This window comes from Mustela nigripes, unplaced genomic scaffold (assembly GCF_022355385.1).
Source record: "Mustela nigripes isolate SB6536 unplaced genomic scaffold, MUSNIG.SB6536 HiC_scaffold_76, whole genome shotgun sequence".
NCBI lineage: Eukaryota > Metazoa > Chordata > Mammalia > Carnivora > Mustelidae > Mustela > Mustela nigripes.
In genome coordinates, this window is record NW_026739491.1 from 2,305,164 (window position 1) to 2,324,654 (window position 19,491).

Consider the following 19,491-nt stretch of genomic DNA (forward strand, 5'->3'; position numbering starts at 1 on the left):
TACTAAGAAATAAGAGAAAATGGAATCATCTAATACGCTCAATTAAAACCACGTAAGGGGGCGCCTGGGTGGCTCAGTGGTTTGGGCCGCTGCCTTTGGCTCGGGTCATGATCTCAGAGTCCTGGGATCGAGCCCCGCATCGGGCTCTCTGCTCCGCAGGAAGCCTGCTACCCTCTCCCTCTCTCTCTCTCTCTGCCTGCCTCTCTGCCTACTTGTGATCTCCTTCTGTCAAATAAATAAATAAAATCTTTAAAAAAAAAAACACGTAAGAAAGAAAAGAAGTATAATGTAAAAATAAGAACAAAAAAAAGGACAAACTAACAAATGTGGTAGAGATTAATCCATCTATATCAATAATTACCTTATACATCAATGCTTTAAATAAACTAACTACAAGGCAGGGATTATCAGAGTGGATCAAAAAACAAGACTCAACAATATGTTGTCTACAAGACCCACTTTAATATATAGATAGATAGATTAAAATTAATTAGATAGGGAAAGATACATCATGCTAACACTAATCAAAATAAAGCAGGAGTACCTGTATTAATTTCAGACAGAACAGACTTCAGAGCAAAGAAAGTTATCAGGGAAAGTGAGGAGCAGCATTATATAGCAATAACAGGGTCAATTATCCAGGAAGACATATCAGTTCTTAGTATGGATATGTTTAACAATAGAGTGTCAAAATATGTAAGGCAACAAAATGATAGAACTGCAAAAAGAAATAGCTGAATTCACTATTACAATTGAGGACTTCAACACTTCTTTCTCAGAAATGGACAGATCCAGAAAATTGAAAATCAGTAAGGACATAGTTTAACTCAATAGCAACATCAATCAACTGGATATAACTGAGACCTATAGACTGCTTCACCCAACAACCGCAGAACGCTTATTCTTCTCAAGTTCACATGGAACATTCACCAAGATAGACCACATTCTGGATCATGAAACACACATTGACAAATTTAAAACAACGGGAACCACACAGTAAAATTAACTAGAAATCAGTTACAGAAAGATAACTGGAAAACCCCCCAGATACTTGGAGATTAAACAACACACTTCTAAATAATACATAGGTTAAAGAAGAATTCTTGAGAGAAATTTTTAAATATTTTTAACTAAATAAAAGTTAAAATACAACTTATTAAAATTTGTGGCATGCAGCAAAAACAGAGCATAGAGGGAAATTTAGAGCATTGAATGGATGTTTTAGAAAAAAAAAGAGAACTAAAATCAGTCATCTAGGCTTCCACTTTAGAAACCTAGAAAAAGAAAAGAACATGAAATCCAAAACCAGAAGGAAAGAAAATAAAAAATTAAAGCAGAAATAGGGAATCAACAGAGAAATTGATAAAAGCTGGTTCTTTGAAAAGATAAATAAAAACCAATAAGCCTCTAGCCAGGCTAACTAAAAAGGAGAGAGGACATGAGCACCTGGGTGGCTCAGTTGTTAAGCATCTAATTTCAGCTCCGGTCATGATTCTAGGGTCCTGGGATAGAGTCCCGCTTGGGGCTCCGGCTCGACTGAAGGCCTGCTTCTCTCTCTCTCTCACTCCCCCTGCTTTTGTTCCGTCTCTTGCTGTGTCTCTCTGTGTGAAATAAATAAATAAAAATCTTTAAAAAAAAAAAAAAGAGAGAGAGAGAGGACACAAATCAGAAATGATAGAGAGGACATCACTACAGATCTCATGGACATTAAGAGGATAATCAAAGAATATTATGAACAACTTTATTCCCACAGATTTGATAACCTAGATGAAATGGACCAATTATTTGAAAGAATCTGCTAAAACTCACACAGAAGCAGACAATCTGAATATTAATGAAATCAAATTAGTAAGTGACAACCCTCCAAAACAGAAAGTAACAGGCTCAGATGGGCTCACTGGGGAATTCTACCGAGAATTAAAGGAAGAAATTATACTAATTCTGTGCATTCTCTTTTCAGAAAATAGAAGCAGAGGGAATACTTTCTAAGTCATTCTATGAGGCTAGCCTTACCCAAATACCAAAACCAGACAAAGACATTACAGAAAAGGAAACTACAGATCAGAATCTCTCACTAGCACAGGTACAAAAATCCTCAACAAAGTATTAAGTAAGTCTAATCCAACAATACATTAAAAGAACTATATACCATGATCATGTGGGGTTTATCCCAGGTATGCAAGGCTGGTTCAACATTGAGAAATCAATATAACCCATTACACCAACAAGCTAAAGAAGAAAAAAAATCACGTGATCATATTAATAGATGAAGGAAAACTGTTTGACAAAATCAAACACTCATTCATGATAAAAAAAAAAAAAAAAACTCTCAACAAACTAGGAATGGAGGGAAATCTATTCGACTTGATTAAAAACATCTTCAAAAAACCTACAGCTGAGGGGGTGGCTGGGTGGCTCCCCTGGGTGGCTCAGTGGGTTGAGCCTCTGCTTTCAGCTCAGGCCATGATCTCAGGGTCCTGGGATCGAGTCCCGCATCGGGCTCTCTGCTCAGCAGGGAGCCTGCTTCCTCCTCTCTCTCTCTCTCTCTGCTTGCCTCGCTGCCTACTTGTGATTTCTGTCAAAAAATAAATAAATAAATAAAATCTTAAAAAAAAAAAACAAACCTACAGCTGATACCATACTTAATGGTAAGAAACTGGAAGATTATCCTGTAAGATCAGGAACAGAGCAAGGATGTCTCCTTACCATTCCTTTTCAACATTGTACTGGAAGTCCTAACCAATATAATAAGACAAGAAAATGAAACAAAAGCAGGCTAATTGGAAAGGAAGAAATAACACTATCTTTGTTCACATATGACATGATTGTCTATGTAGAGAGTCTGAAATATTCAACAAAAACAAAGACTACTGGAACTTATAACCAATTACAACAAGTTTGCAGGATACAATATTAATATACAAAATTCATCACTTTCCTATATACCGGCAGTGAGCAAGTAGAATTTGAAATGAAAAACAAAGTACTATTTATATTAGCACTTTTCAAAAATGTAGTACTTAGGTATAAGTCTTAACAAAATGTGCACAAGATTTCTATGAAGTACATATAGGAGGAACGGAACACAGAGCCAAGCAGAAGACCCACATAACTAGAGTCAAATGATCTTTAGCAAATGAGAAAAGGCAATGCAATGGAAAAAAGATAGTCTTTTCAACAAATGGTCCTGGAACAACTCAACATCCACATGCCGAAAAATTGAATCTAGACACAGACCTTACACCCCCTGGCAAAAAGTAACTCAAAATGGGTCATAGAGTGGCTGAAGGCACATAAAAAAAATAGATCATAGACCTACATATGAAACAAAACTATAAAATGTCTAGATGATAACATAGGAGAAATTCTAGATAATCCTGGATTTGGTGGTGACTTTTTAGATACAACACCGAAGGCACAACCCATGAAATAAAGACCTGAACAGATGAACTTTATTAAAATTAAAAATTTTCTACTCTGTGAAAGACACTGTGAAGAGAATGAGAAGAGAAGCCAAAGTCTGGAAGAAAATATTTGCAAAAACACATAGCTGATAAAGACTATTATCCAAAATATACAAAGAGCTTCTGAAATTCAACAATAAGAAAATGAACAGCCTGGTTAAAACTGGGCCAAAGACCCTAACAGAGATCTCCCCAAAGAAGACATATAGATGGCAACAAGACATGACATCTGCTATTAGAGAAATTACAATAATGAGATACCACTGCACAGCTATTAAAATGGCCCAAATCCAGAATACTGACGCCAAAAACTGCCAATGACATGGAGCAGTAAGAACTCCCATTTATTACTGATGGGGGTGCAAAATGGTGCAGCCACTTTGGAAGACACTTTGGTGGTTCTTATAAAACTGAACATACTTTTACCATATGATCCTGCAACCACACTCCCGGGTATTTACCCAAATGAATTAAAAACTTATGTCCATACAAAAACCTGTTTAGAGCAGCTTTATTCATAATTACCAAAACTTGGAAGCAACCAAAATGTTTTTCAGGAGGAGATTTGTGTTAAGGCATGAAGAAAAGCCAAAGGATTAGTTCTCTAAACACCGATTGTCAATTCCCAAAGAATAAAGTTCTACTTTAGTTGGAACTTTCCTATCATCTTCCGAGCCCCTACTCTGGATTAGGCACATATTTCTCCAGTGCTGAAATGAGCCCAACAAGGTAGGTATTACTGTGTCTATTTTACAGATGGGAAAAGTGAGGCTTTCACAAAGGGATCCCTTACTAAGGAGTTGCAAACCTGGGTTCAAACCTAAGCCTGTGTCTCCGAAGCTCATGCACTTATCTCACTTCTGTTTTATTAAGAATAAAAATAACCAGTCTTCGCTGAGCCTGTGCCAGGCCTTGGTATTTTACAGCTATTAATATGAACATGATCATCCCATACTAAAGATGAGGAAATTAAAGCCTAGAGAAGTTAAGAAACTCACCGTAGACCCTCCCAACTGGTCGGTCAGTTGGGACCCAGGCAGTGTGGTTCTAGGGTGCAAGGTCCATACTCATCTGTTAAAAAATATTTGTTTTTAATATAATAGTAATACGTGTTCATGGTAACAATTTTAGAAAATACAACAAAGAAAAAAGGAAGTATTACCTATAATCTTCCCATTTGGAGATAACCATAATTATCATTTTGGTGGACAAAACTTCATGCCCAGTGGGTTGATGAATATGGAAGTAAGTGTATTGGAATTTTCCAGGGAAGAAATTGGAATTGGTTGTCCACCTTTTCGTCTTTTTCCTGCACACACACGCACACTCATATTTTACAAAAAATAGGATTATATTAAAAGTACTTTTACCCTACCCTTCACTCTCTAATATAATATGTTGTCAACACCTTTCTGCTCTTTTTTAAAGATTTTATTTATTTATTTGAGAGAGAACAAGCAGTGCGGAGGGGCAGAGAGAGAGAGAGAGAGAGAAGCAGACTCCCTGCTGAGCAGGGAGACCAGCTTGGGACTCGATGCCAGGACCCAGAGATCATGACCTGAGCCAAAAGCAGATGCTTAACCGACTGAGCCACTCAGGTATCCCAACACCTTTCTGCTTCAGGTGTTTTCTACAATGATGATTTGTTACTCTCTTGGATCATGCACCTGTCTGAGAATCCATAAGAATCCTCCCTTACCCCAAAACGTGCCCACATACACATACACATGCATGATCTGGCATATAATTCCAGAGACCCACCTGAACCATGGACCCTAACTGAGAGCCAGTTTTACAACATCATTTCTAATGTCTGAATAATATTCCATCATGGAAGGATGCCCTGTAAGTTACTGAACCAACCTAAGTCGGTCCCCTATGGTTAGACATTAAGATTATTTCCGATTTTCCACTATTGTAAACAATGTTGAAACGACTACTCCTATGGATAAATCTTTGAGTATGGCCCTATCTATTTCCCTGGGATCAATTCCAAGAGCCCGACTGTTTTTAGGGCTTTTGATAGTATTTTCAAACCGCCCTCCAGAAAGGTTGTATCTATTTATGTTCCCGACAGCAGAGTCGAGAAGGGCCCGTTTCCCCACATCACTGCTCACAGCTGGTCTTATAAAACATTATATTTTGTACCTTTTTAACCCTGCCTTGCAACTTCTCTTTTTCTCTCTGCTGTCTTGGAGACAGTGATTTCTGACTCAAGGAGCTGGAAAGAGCCGTCTTCGGGGAAGACTCCAGGTTGAGAATTGCTGTCTTTCCTGCTTCTATAAAGCCCCAAAGGCTGCAGTTTCCTGGATTTTGCAGAAGACACTCCTTTGCAAATCTCTTTGCCCTTGTCTTTGGTGGGAAAAGTGTCACTAGGCGAGAAGAAACAAACAGGCTACCCTTTTTAAAAAAAATCTTGGTTGATTTTTAAACATTTCTATTATGAAATGTTTGTCCCCAAAGGAACCAGGAGGGTTCCTTTTAGTAGATCTTAAAATTCATAGATAAGTAATTCTGTAGTGTGACTGCTCCTTCTCTCCCACTTTAGACAGCCAAATCTGTCCTGATGTATAAAATTTACTGGGGGAAAAAAAAAACACCCAAATTTGGCTCGAGAACCCCACGAGGCTGGTTATAAGGAGAAATCTCTTGCATATAGTAGGCACTCAATAAATGTTTGTTGAACCGCGCTGGAAGACTTGGACACGCACCCTGGAGTAATAGGGGATTTCGTGTACGTGTTTAACTACTAAAGCTTTCATTAACTGTGGCAGTGTTAAATACAGTCGGTACTAATGAGGGGGAGTGGTGACCTGAATACACCGAAACAGAGGGAAATCCCAGATCAACTCTATTTAGTCTTGAAATACAGTCCATGATTTTTTTTTCCTGTAACAGATGTACCTTTCCAATTCTGTTTGGCTTAGGCGAATATTACAATGAGCTTATCCTTCCTGAGCCCACAGAGAGAGACTCTACGAGGCAGTCATCGGGCTAGAATTAACAGTCACCAAAGAAATCCCAATATGGACATATGAGGTGATCTAAAAAGAATCATTATTAATTGTGTTACCTGGGATATCCATATTAATTTAGCGACGCAGTGATCTGTTCTTTCTTTTCTAAAGTTGCACCCTAGCATTAATAAATAAATAAATAGAAGTTGCCACGGGTCACCTACAAAGGGGGTAGTAAAGATTTGGCTCTATTACAGCAATAACTACCATTTCCTGGAAGTAGTTTCTGCAAACCAGTTTAGCTATATTAACTCAAAATCCTTACCACAGAGCTCTGCGGGCAGATAATGTTTCTGCCCTGATTCTGCTTTCGGGGGAGGGAACTCTCCCCTCCCCCACTGGGTACTATAACGAGGGAACCGACAATCAATGCACCCTGCCCTCCTGCCCAGAGGATGGCGAGGCACCCAGACCTCTCCCGCCTTCCCCAGCCTACACGGAGGAATCCTCAGACCCATGAGGAAGTGCCCTGAGCACCGCTCTGAAGAGCTCATTCATCAGCCCTTTCGGAGGTCAGAAGCTGGGCCTTTTCTGTCTATTCCGCGACCCTCCCCTGCTCAAGGCAGCCACAGATGGATTCTATCACATGCAACCAAAGAATGCTGATGGACAGAGAAATGTCAGCTGACTCGCCCCAGATGCCCAGCCAGTAAATGGCTAAGTGAGAATTTTGAACCCAAGGCTATCTGATGTCCCAGCCCCCATGCCACTTCTCAAAGGATACGCATGGAGGGTTAAGTTCAGGTGCCTTCCGAGTCCTGACTTTCACTTTCTCTGCCACCTGCTTCCTCCCTGGAAAATTCTCACACACTGACTTCCATATCCATCAACCCACAGGGCTGGAACAATACATCACCGGACTGATGTAACTTACCCTTCCACACTGGGCACCTGCTGTTCATTCAGTGAGTCATCAAATCCGTACTCATACCACCTTTTTCAAGTAGAACAACAACGAAGGGGAGGCAGGACCAGGGGGGTCTGCTCCAGCCTCCTGCCTCAAAGAAACTCTGCCCTAACATCCAATCACATGACAAGAGTCATGTCTGCCACCACCATGATCAGAAGGCCACCGGTTACCATCAGCCTCCGGCAGCACCACGTGCTAATCTAATACAGAATGCACACGTCTGGGGAGCTGGGGCGGGGGGAGGGGGGGCAGAGGGCTCAGTCGTTAAGCATCTGCCTTCAGCTCAGGTCATGATCCCAGGGTCCTGGGATCGAGCCCCGCATTGGGATCCCTGCTCAGCAGGACACCTGCTTCTCCTTCTCTCACTCCCCCTGCTTGTGTTCCCTCTCTTGCTATCTCTGTCAAATAAATAAATAAAATCTTAAAAAAAATAAAATGCGGCGCCTGGTGGCTCAGTGGTTAAGCCTCTACCTTTAGCTCAGGTCATGATCTCAGGGTCCTGGGATGGAGCCCCACATCGAGTTCTCTGCTCAGCGGGGAGCCTGCTTCCCCCTCTCCTGCTCTCTGCCTTCCTCTCTGCCCACTTGTGATCTCTGTCTATCAAATAAATAAATAAAATCTTTAAAACAAAACAAAACAAAACAAGAAAACACCATGTCCTAAAAAGACAGATGGAGGAGAAAGCGCCAGAGCCTTTGGGTAATGGGAAGACCACAGGCTCAGCAGTCAGAGAGACACATCTCGTCCCTGTGGGACGAGCTTCCCTGAGCCTTGGTTTCCTCATCTGTAAAATAGGGATAATCGGTGCCAGCCTCACGAGTTCCTGAGATGCTTGTATCAGATGGAAAAGTTAAACGGCCTCATACACTGTCGGAGCCAACAACGCCAGTGCTTTCCTTCCTAAAGAATTTAGGACAGTTGATTGCTTATTCCTATTTTTAAAGATCTCCAAGGAAGGAGAAACCATAGCATCCCTTGGTAGCTAGTGCCAGTGTTTCACAACCCACTTAGATGATGTGTGAATATAGCACAGAGGCCCACATCCAAGGAGCCTGGCAGAGGCTGGGAGGCGTGCCAAGCAGCTTGCTGGACTGCTACCCAATCCTATCCCTTCCCCTGCCATTGCCTCCTAAATATATATATTAGCTTAGCCATCCTTCACGGGCCAACCTCCTTTTGGAAACCCTGTCTGATAACCTGGTTTGAAATGTTTTCGGTCTTCCAACCACTATATCACCTGTGGGCTGTAACATGCTCTAGGCATTTATCGAAAACACACTGGTCCTATTTAATTCTGTAATCGGGTATCGCAATGAATATACATTAAATGTCCCCCTGCATTGCTGGACAGCGTCCTAGGCACCAGCCATATAGCACTGAATAAAACAGATGAAGTCCTTGCCCTCATGAAGAGCACAATCGAGCAAGGAGTCAGGGGAGAGAAAATAACTATAGAGGATGGCAGGTGATCAGAAGTGCGGTGGAGGAAATCAGAACAGGGTTGGGGGTGGGTGACCATTACTCTGTAAGAGGAATGGCCAGGACTTGCTCCTGCCCACCTCACACCAGCTCCCTTTCACTCCCTGTGCCCGCAGGCAGGCTTTCTTTCAGCTTCCCCAACTCACCACACTCCTTGCAGCCCCAGGACCTTTGCATGCTCCTCTTGTCTGGAATACTTGTCCCTCCCTACATCACCTGCTTAACCCTTTCTTTTTGATGAGTTAATAATTGAGCAGACACTGGAAGGAAGGTAGGAGACTACTTATATGTGCTTGGTTTCTCTGGGAATATATGCTCCTGAAGGGTAAGAGAGGGGCAGTGGTTAGAAATGCCAGTTCTTTTTTTTTTTTTTTAAGATTTTTATTTATTTATTTGACAGACAGAGATCACAAGTACGCAGAGAGGCAGGCAGAGAGAGAGGGGGGAGAAGCAGGTGTCCTGCTGAGCAGAGAGCCCGATGCAGGGCTCGATCCCAGGACCCTGGGATCATGACCTGAGCCGAAGGCAGAGGCTTTAACTCACTGAGCCACCCAGGCGCCCCAGAAATGCCAGTTCTTAAATGGATCCTCAGGATCCCTGCCTTATTCTCAATCTTCAAACCCCTGCCTTATCACACCCTAGTTATATGGCAAATTCCTCAGTTCCCCAAGTCTCAGTCTCTGGGAAAATGGAGAAAGAACAGTATTTATTTCATAGAAATATTGTAAAGATAAAATAAAGTCATGAATGTACAGTGGTGGGCATCAAAGGCAGGTTTACCCCAAAGCTAAGGTAACTTTGAGAATTTACCCCCCCCACACACACACACACTTGCATGAGTCCCTTACAATGCCCTCAGAGGAGCCCAGCAATGAGTTTACATCATCACACATTTTTGTAAAACGTGTTAACAACAATCAGTGAAGACTACTGTCTCTTCCCACTTTGACTCCCTTCTGTCATACTTCTGTCATGCTTCTCACATCAGATGGCGCGGGAAAGGACATGGCCCTTTTGCATTGATGAATGCAGCCACTCTGCCCCAAGAGAAGAGGAGACCAGCCTTCCCGGAATGTGGTTGTTTCACCATCTCAGGTTCCTTCCAGAGTGCAGAGGGCTGTGGGCAGGTGCTGGGGTCGCCCGCCCGCCACTGCCCCCAGGCCTGGAAAAGGAGGCTTTGGGGGGCAGGACACCACAACTCCCATGGGGCCCCAACTCCAAAGCCTCATGCTGAGACCTCAGGAAATGCCGGGGCCTTCTTGAGTCTTTCTCAAGAGCCAGCCCCAGGGTCTGGCGGTTCTTATACTTAAGCTGAAAAGCTCTTGAAATCTATACCAGCGTGGGAACGAACTGTTTTCCCCCTCCTAAGGGCTGAAAACAGCTCATGACCATCTTCCAAAGGAAAACCTTCTCCCTACTTGAAAGCAGTTATAAAATCATGTCTCGGCCTTTTATTTCCCGGCCAAATGATGCCAATTACTAATAGCAAAAGGGAAGAACGTGACTCATGGACGTTCCAGTTCTGACGGCTGATTGCCATAAATTCCCTGGTCCCTAGAACTCACTCCGCCTCTCCTTTGTGATGGTTCTCCACAGTCATCACCCAGAAAGTCACCCTTTCCTCTTGCTTTCCTCCAGGAAACTTCTAGAAAGATTTCTTGAGGCCCACCAATGCAGCCTCAAGGTGACATTAAGTCCCTTTGCCCACCTCCCAGCCAGACTCGGGGAAGAACTTGACTTCAGTATCCTCCTGTGTTTTTTTGTGTGCATAAGCACCTTTATTTCTAGAACCTATTAAACAGTCCACCCTCATCTGCCCTCGGTCCTACCCAACATACACCCTCTCCTGCCTTCCCTGGGGTTGTGTCTCCTATTCATAAAGTCAACAGGTTCACCATCACTCAAAATACACAACAGCAACAGCAGTGTACGTGAGCCAGGAGATCTCCCTGAAGGGACATTGGCTCATGACCCTCTGAGCCCCTGGGTCCCAAAAGGTCAAGCCCTCAGCCTTCTCTCTGCCTTCCTGCCCACCCCCAAATCAGAGCAAGACCTCCAGACTCCCCGAAGCACCTGCCCTTTTACCAAAGGGAGGAGGGAGAAGAACTTTGGTTGACTTGTAAATCATTGTCATAATATATCAAATTTACGACCCAACAATATTAGGATCCATATTGCCTTAAAAGTGTGACTGTGTCTTGGTGAGGAGGGGGGACTACTCACAGTAATAATTTCTCCCTAACCTTCTGGAACAGTCTAATATCTGGGCATTTTTTTAAAATTGAGGTGGCTTGTCATATGTGTAATTAAATGTGATTAGAATGTACAGCTTTTATAGACTTAGAAAAAAGGCGTGGGGGGTGTCCTTTCTTAGATGTGCCCTGATTTGGGATTCAGAAAACCTGATCCCTGTAACAGGCAAACACTAGAACACTATACCCTCAGGTCCAACAGCTTTTGCTGAAGGATCCAAGAGGCTGGGGCTGGGGTGGAGAGTGTGAAAACACTTTGAAAAGACCTTTCACTACCCAGATGCAAGCATTTATCATCATCATCATATCATCGTTATTAGCAATAATAAGTGGATCAGGGGGAGCTTTTCAAATGCAAATCTAATCACATTGTGCCTTTAGTCCAAGGCCTCCCACTGCTGTTAGGATAGAAGCCAGAACGCACCCCCGGCCTCTAGGCCCTTCATGGCATTCTTTGTGCGAGGAACCACAGGGCCTGGCTCCTGCCTTGCACCAGCTTCCTCTCATTCCCTGGCTGCATGCACGCCTTCTCTCAGCTTGAATTTGCTGTCCTTCTGCTAACCCCAGGGCCTTTGCACACTCCTTTTGTCTAGAGTACTTGTCCCTCCTAAGCTCACTTGTTTAACCCCCTCTTTTTGTCCTGATATCACACTTCCTCAAGGAATCTTTCTCCACCTTTCTTGACTAGATAAATCTTTCCCTTCTACACCCTCAGAGAATCATGTTCAGCCATCCAAATATTTATTAATTCATAGCTATTGAGTGTCTACTATATGCCAGACAGTCTTCTAGAGGTGAGGGATATAAAGGTGAACAAAAGAAGTCCCCAGGGAGCTTCCACTCTAACAGAAGAAGAGACAATAAGCAAGTGAGCACATACATGTTTACCAGAATCAGGCAGTAGTAAGTGCTGTGAGGGGGGAAAAAAAAAAACCTGGGTAAGGATTAGTGTGGTGGCAGGAGCGGGGGTAATAATTTCAGATTAAGGGCAGCAGAGGAAGCCTTTCTGAGCAGGTGACACTTAAACTGAGGCTTCAGTGAAATGAGGGAGCCAACCATGAAGAGGTATATGGAGAGACAACTTCAGACAGAAAGAATAGCAAGGACAAATGTCCTGGGGCAGGAATGAACTTAGTATAAGTCCAAAGAATAGAAGACGACCAACGTGCCTAGAGTTGAGAGAGCAAATTGGGAAGGTACTCCTTGAGGTTGAAGGACATGTAGACAAGCCTTTTGAGGAATTTTGCTCCAACCAGGAGCAGAAAGATAGGGCTCCCACCAGGGAAGCCCATGCACATTATGGAGGGTGTCTGTTTTGGTTTTTACTTTGTTTTAAGATGGGAAGCATTGCAGCATAGTTGTGTGCCAAAAGGAATGTTCCAGTAGGGAGGGTGACACAGGTGATTCATGAGAAAGAGAGAGAGCACTGCGGTCAGTCCCCCAGTGAGGGAGATTGAGATCCAGAGCCCAGGTGGAGAGCTTGGCACTACACAGGCCCAGGGACAGTTTGTAATCTGTGACAGGAGAGGGCACAGCACATACATACTGATGCTGGAGGCTGGTCAGTTTAGGGGTGGATAATAAGCATTCTGATGCCCTCCGTTTTTTCAGTGAATGGAGGATGAGATCATCAGCTGAGAACCAGGCAGAAGAAGGGCACTGGGGCTGGAGAAAAGAGGAGAAAGTACGAATAGGCATCTTGGAGAGTGGTAGATTGACTGCGGACTGTCATGGGATTGCTGGGCATTGCTGAGGCAATCTAGTTATTTGAGAAAACTGCGTTTTCTCCAGCCATGTTCCTGTGCCATCTCAGATGCAGGTGCAAAAGGGTTGCTCCATTGAGCTTAACCAGGGTTAACAGTGGGAATTACGGAGAAATCACAGCACTAGGCCATAGAGTCGAGGCTGGGTGAGGAGGGAAGGAGGGCCTAGGTAAGAGGTGGTGAAAATAGGGTACAGAGCCAGTGGACTGAGACCTCAAAAGGATCCGAGAGTCATTGGAATGGTAGTCCTAGGATCACTGAGTTGGGAAGGTACGTGGTGACGGTCTGAATGAGACGGAATGGAAACTTTAGAGGTGCTATTGTTATAGCTAAGTCTGTGTGTGACTATGGCTGAAATGGAGAGGAGGAGGGGACCATGGAGGCACCAAGAAGTAAGAGGCAGGATGACGTAGATGACCATCTACGTGGGCCTCACAGTCGTTATGGGCAATGGCAGGAGTCCGGGTGCAGAGAAAGTCACCAAGCCGGGTAGTCAAACCATCAGTGAACACGTGAGCAGGAGGTAGGTACAGAGCACGGAGATGGTCTGATGATGGACGCTCATATTTTTCATGTTTATATGATTATTTTATTAATGTTGATTTTACTCATGACACTGTATGCACCGTTAAGGGTAGGGACCATGTCTGCTTGTGTTCACCACATGACCTACAGCTTCTAGCTCAATGCCTAGCAGATAATAGGTACTTCATAAAAAACTTCTTAAATAAATGAATGAACAGATACCATTTTCCAGAATTGGAGAAAGAGAGAGCGTGAGAGGCATTGATCCAATAAATTGCTCCTTTCTTTTCCCATTAAAGTTCTCGGCATAGTGCTTATTTTCAGAAATTTCAGTCAATGGTCACTCTACTAACATTTATGAAAAACCTGTTAAGTGCCAGGTGCTGTGTTGCATGTTTCAAAGAGGAGTAAGACGTGGTCACAGCTGTCAGAAATCTCAAAGCATAGCCAGATGAACTCAGGAATAAACAACTTTAATATGATGTGAATAGAGCAATGATAGAGATATGTGTAAAATGCTCCAAGGACACTGAATCTGACTGCTGGGGGGAGATGGAAAGGCTGTGGGTACAGATAATACCTGAAGAATGAAGATAGTCCCCTACCAAGACAAGCGGAAGGTATAGGTGAAGGACCAACCTGTCCAAAGGTATCAAGGATAGGAAAAACATAGCAAACTGAGAAGTCTGATGAAGACTAGCAATTAAGTGAAAACATCAACAGTCCCTTATATTTAGAGTCAGTTGGATTGCAACCAGCATATTAAATAACACAATGAGGACAAAATAGTCTTTTTAACAAATGGCACACAGACAACAGGGCATCCACATGGAAATGAATGAAGTTAGACTTCTGCCTCATACCACATACAAAAAGTAATTCCAAATAGATCAAAGGCGGGCGCCTGGGTGGCTCAGTGGGTTAAGCCACTGCCTTCGGCTCAGGTCATGATCTCAGGGTCCTGGGATCAAGTCCCGCATTGGGCTCTCTGCTTGGCAGGGGGCCTGCTTCCCTTCCTCTCTCTCTGCCTGCCTCTCTGTCTACTTGTGATCTCTCTCTGTCAAATAAATAAATAAAATCTTTAAAAAACCCAAATAGATAAAAGGCCTAAGTGTAAGCATTAAAACTACAAAACTCTTAGAAGAAAACCTAGGTGCAAATCTTCATGATCTTGGATTAGGGAATGGTTTATTAGCTATGACACCAAAAGCAAAAAGGAAAAAATAAATACATTGAACTTCATCAAATTTAAACTTCTGTGTTTTAAAGGAGACCATCAAATTAAAAAGACAACCCACAGAATGGGAGAAAATATTTGCAAATTATATATCTGAGAAGGGACTAGTGTCCAGAATATATAAAGAACACTTACAACTCAATGATGAGAAGACAAATAACCTAATCTTTAAAAATGGGCAAAAGATCCTCTCGAAAGAAAATACACAAATGGCCAGTAAGTGCACAAAAATCGACCCATTATTACTCATGGAAATACAAATTAAAACCAAGAGATGCCACATTATACCCACTAAAAGGACGCTAATGACAAAGGTAGACATTAGCAAGTGGCAGTGGAGATGTGGAGAAATTGAAACCCTCACGCATTGCTGGTTAGAATGTAAAATAGGGTAGCTGCTTTGGAAAATGTTCCCTCAAAAGTTAAACATAGAGTTACAGTATGACCCAGCAAATCCACTACTCCCATTTGTGTGTGTGTGTATATATATATATATATATATATATATATACACACATTATATACACATACATATGCCCAAGAGAATTGAAAACATATATCTGCATAAACACTTGTACATGAATGTTCACAGCATCATGAGTCACAATAGTCAAAAACTGAAAACAACCCAAGCCCATCAACTGATAAATTAATAAACAAAATGTAGTATATCCATACAATGGAGTATTACTTGGCAATAAAAAAGGAATGAAGTGATGAAACGTGGTACTACATAGGTGAACCTGGAAGCATTATGGTAAATAAAATAACCAGATGCAAAAGACCACATATTGTATGCTTTTGTTTGTATGAAATATCTGGGATAGGCAAATTAATAGAAACTGAAAGTATATTAGTGATTTAAAAAGGCTGGGGAAAGGGGGATTTGGGGAGTGACTGTGAATTGATACAGAGTTTCTTTCAGAATTAGACAGCGGCGATGATTGTACAATTGTGTGAATATGCTAAAAACCACAAAATTGCACAAATTAAAAGGTGAAATTTTATGGTATGCGAATTATAGCTTAATTTTTTTAAAATGTCTTCTGGGGTCCCTGTGGCATGTAGGTCATGCCAAAGTATGTGGATTAAGTCCTGCAGGCAATAGAGGGTTTCTTAGTGTCCCGTGTGTGTGCATGTGTATGCACCTGTGTGTGTGTGTGTGTGTGCACACTCTTCTTCCACTATAGGTTGAAAATCAGGTACGTGAAATCACCAAAAGTTCCCCAGGGAGCTATGACGTTGGGTCAATCAGTTTGAATGGTTTGTCGTATTTCCTTACATTCACATTAGTGTTTGTACTGAGATTATGTTTTATGTACAATTTGATACACTACTCTTTTTTTCAGTTACCATAAACGTATTCTAAGCATTATTTAAAAGTAAATTTTCTTACCTAATTATAATACTTATTTATGGTAGAAACTTTGGAAAATATGGAAAATTATAAAGAAGAAAATTAAAGTCATCCATAATCCCACCAGTTAGAAATAATTATTACAGACATTTTAGTGTATTTTATTTTGTCTTTGTTCTATGAGTAAATGTCATTTTTAATAGCTATATAATAGGCCACCCAGTATCATAGATTACTTTTATTGTAATATAGTTAGGCTATTTCCAATTTCTCTCCATATAAATAATGATGTCATAAATATCTTTGTTCATGAAGCTTTTCCATAGATGGGGTTATTTCCCTAGCTTCTCAGAAATAGATTTACTAGTCAAAGACTGAATATGTGTAAGCTTCTATGATGCATTTTTAAACTGCATTCTAAAGTAGTTCAACAAATTGCATTTGTATTAGCAATAAATGAGATTGCCAGTTTCACAGCATCCTTATCAGCACTGCGGCTTATACTTTTAAAAATTCTCCTTTAAAAAAAAAATTCATTTTACTAGAGGTTTCCTAGGAAAGAGCAGCATGCTCAGGTTTGTATTTTAGATGCTAGAGCCCCTGGGCTGAAGAGAGGCAGGAGAGTGCTTGCATGGGAGCAAAGTAGGGAAGTGCTGCACTAGGTGTGCTAGCAAAGGAAAGAAATGACACCGCCAGGCAGTGAGGATGGGCTGAATGACGTTCCAGATTAGAAAGGCATTTCTAAGAAAGGATGGGTTGGATTTGTGACTGATCCAAAACTGGCAGGAAGTGAGAGATGTTAAGTTTGACTCCAAAATGTCTAGCTTTGGAGGTAGAGTGGAGGGTGATTGCTGTAGCCTGAGGCAGGGAAAAAGGGAAGGAGGAACAGGTTTAGAAGGGGAAAGAAAGTTTCCTGATTGCACCTCCTTTGGGCACCTTCCAGAAGTCCCAGGTGGAGACATCAACATATCCATTAACGACATGAATCTGAAGCTTGGAAGAGAGGATGGCACCAAGGATAAAAGTCTGGGAACCATTCGTATGTACATGGTAATGAATGAGATCATTGTGGGCTGAGGAGTAAACACCAGGAGAAATCGACCATCGCAAGGCAGAAAGAAGAATGAGTGAAGGAGAAAGAGTTGCTTAGGAAGCGGGACAGGACCCAACAGACACTGGCATTAAACAGCAGGGGGAGGGAGAGATTCAAGGAGGGAGACCGGTCAGAAGTGACAGATGCTTCAGGTCCCACAAGAGTCCTGAGTCAGCGGAGGAAGACAGAGGAGGGCCCCTGCAGAGTGGGCAGGCTGGGGGTGTCAGGAAGGTGTGAGAGAAGACAGCAGCCTCATTGGGAAGCCATTCTTCTCAAGTTTTTGTCTCTCCTTTCATCGGGGCAAGAGCTGGTCAGTGATGCCACTCTTTCCTGCCCACCGGAGCAGACAAATGGAAGCCGAGGGGGAGGCTGGGAGGCCTGGCTCTCAATTCTGGCTCTGCTGTAATCCCAGACATCTGATTGAGGCTTCACCTTTGATCTCTTTACCCATAACACGAATGGGTCGGTGATGAAAGCGGTGCCTGAAGCTGGTCTGTCCCCAAGTTTCCCCATGACGGCAGTGAAATGAGAAAAATAAGGCCCACGTAAGGTGTTCTCATGAAGGAAGGTAACTTCATGCAATGGAAAAGTCTGTCCTTTAATCTGAGATTATGCCTTTCCTACTTTTTGTAGGAAGCTGTCCTTTCTTTTGTGAAATGATGGTAGATGGTACCAGTTCCCCCCCACCACCACCCCCCCAACCCCCCCGCCATGGTGTTTCTTTCTTGTGTCTTTGTTTAGCAAATAAGTTGGTTAATCTCTGTCAGCCCACCACACCAACTCAGGAATGTTACTGGTTTAGGAATAGCGAAAGTGTAGGAATTAGTGACCCAGATATTTTAATTTTTTTTTAATTTTATTTATTTATTTATTTTGACAGAGTGCACGGAGCAGGGAGGAGGGGCAGAGAGAGAGAGAGAGGGTGAGAGAGAACCTTAAGCAGGCTCCGTGCCCATTGTAGAGCCCAATGAGGGGCTCAATCCCACAATCCTGAGATCAGGACCTGCACCAAAACCAAGAGTCGGACACGCTTAATTGACTGAGCCACCCCAGTGCCCCGTGGCCCAGGTACTATTTAAGCCTCTCACCTAAAACCCTGAAATCCCTGCCCTCTGAAGATAGTCCTAGAAGGAAAATAGAAGGGTACGGGGTGGGGGTGGGGGACTAGGACCACTGCTGTGTGACTCCACCTCCCAACTCAAGGGCTTTGAGTCTGGGCCTTTGCCCTAAGATGCTGCCTTCCCGGCAACCCTTCACCCCCACAGTCTTCCATGTGCTCCGCAGGCTGGCCAGCCAGAGCCCCAGCCTCGTCACCCCTGCTCCTCCCCGGCAGCCAGGCTCTGCTGCCCTTTTATCCCAGCTCGGTACCAGGCTCCTGCACACAGAAGATACTCAGGAAGTAGTTGTTGAATGAGTGAATAAATGAGCTCCCATTTTATCCCTGAGGAAAGCTTTTTTTTTTTTTTTTTTTTAAGTAAGCTGCATAGCCAACATGGGGCTTGAACTCACAACCCTGAGATCAAGAGTCACATGCTCTACCGACTGAGTCAGCCAAGAAACAAACTCATCCCCTTCCTCAATCCAAAGACAGGGATGTATATCCCCGAAGTCTAACAGCTGTCCTGTGGGTGCTCGGGGAATATCGGAGAGGAGGTTTGTTTTGTTTTATTTTGTTTGTTCATAACACCGTTTGGCTAACATGCGGTAGAAACTAAATGTGAACCCCAATCCTTTAACTCCAGTCCACTGGTTTCCCTCTCCACCATCTCCATATAGTAGACATCCACCAGCAGCAGGGGTGAGGTCTGCGGGCAAGATGGCATCTCCCGGCCTCCTCAGATCAAACTCAGGGAGCAGTGTAAGCATGAGCCAGGCCTTAACCTCAGGAAGCAATTCACACCTGCTGATGAAGAAGGGGTTCATACATGAAATGCAAAGCTTTTGAACGTCCCCTTTATCTTTCTCAAAGTAATGATTGCTCTTAGTTTAAGAAGTTAAATTGTGCTAAATACACCTTCAATGAAAAACCGCTCCTCTCCACCCCAGAGGCCAGCACGATCATTCTTTGGCATGTTTTTCTCTGGTATTCACCTCCACAAATCTAAAGAACATTCTATGTCTCCATCTGCTGAGCTCCCCATCAACTCTCTGACAGCCAATGAACGCTGCCCAATGGTTTGCTTTTCTGAAGCACTAGGGTTCCCCTCTTCCACTCAGTATAGTTGGAACCCCTGCTGACGATCACACTTAATGTTGACCTTATTCTGATTACATAATTTGTATTCACTTAAGCTAGTGTACCAAGATATGCTTCTGTTCTTGGGTAATTTTTTGTTTACCCCAAAGTTAATAATTACCTTTTTCCCCCTTTTTTCATTTGCTTATTATTCTGGA

General features: G+C 42.9%; 1 long non-coding RNA gene across 1 annotated transcript in view; it reads right to left on the reverse strand.

Annotated features, from left to right (window-relative positions):
- Positions 1-1,059: 1,059 nt before the first annotated feature.
- Positions 1,060-19,491, reverse strand: part of LOC132008240 (uncharacterized) — a 40,502-nt gene continuing 22,070 nt past the window's right edge. The window contains exons 2-3 of the long non-coding RNA XR_009401574.1: positions 4,463-4,535; positions 1,060-1,626 (exon numbers count right to left, since the gene is read on the reverse strand). This is a non-coding gene — a long non-coding RNA (uncharacterized LOC132008240). The remainder of the gene's footprint in view (positions 1,627-4,462; positions 4,536-19,491) is intronic.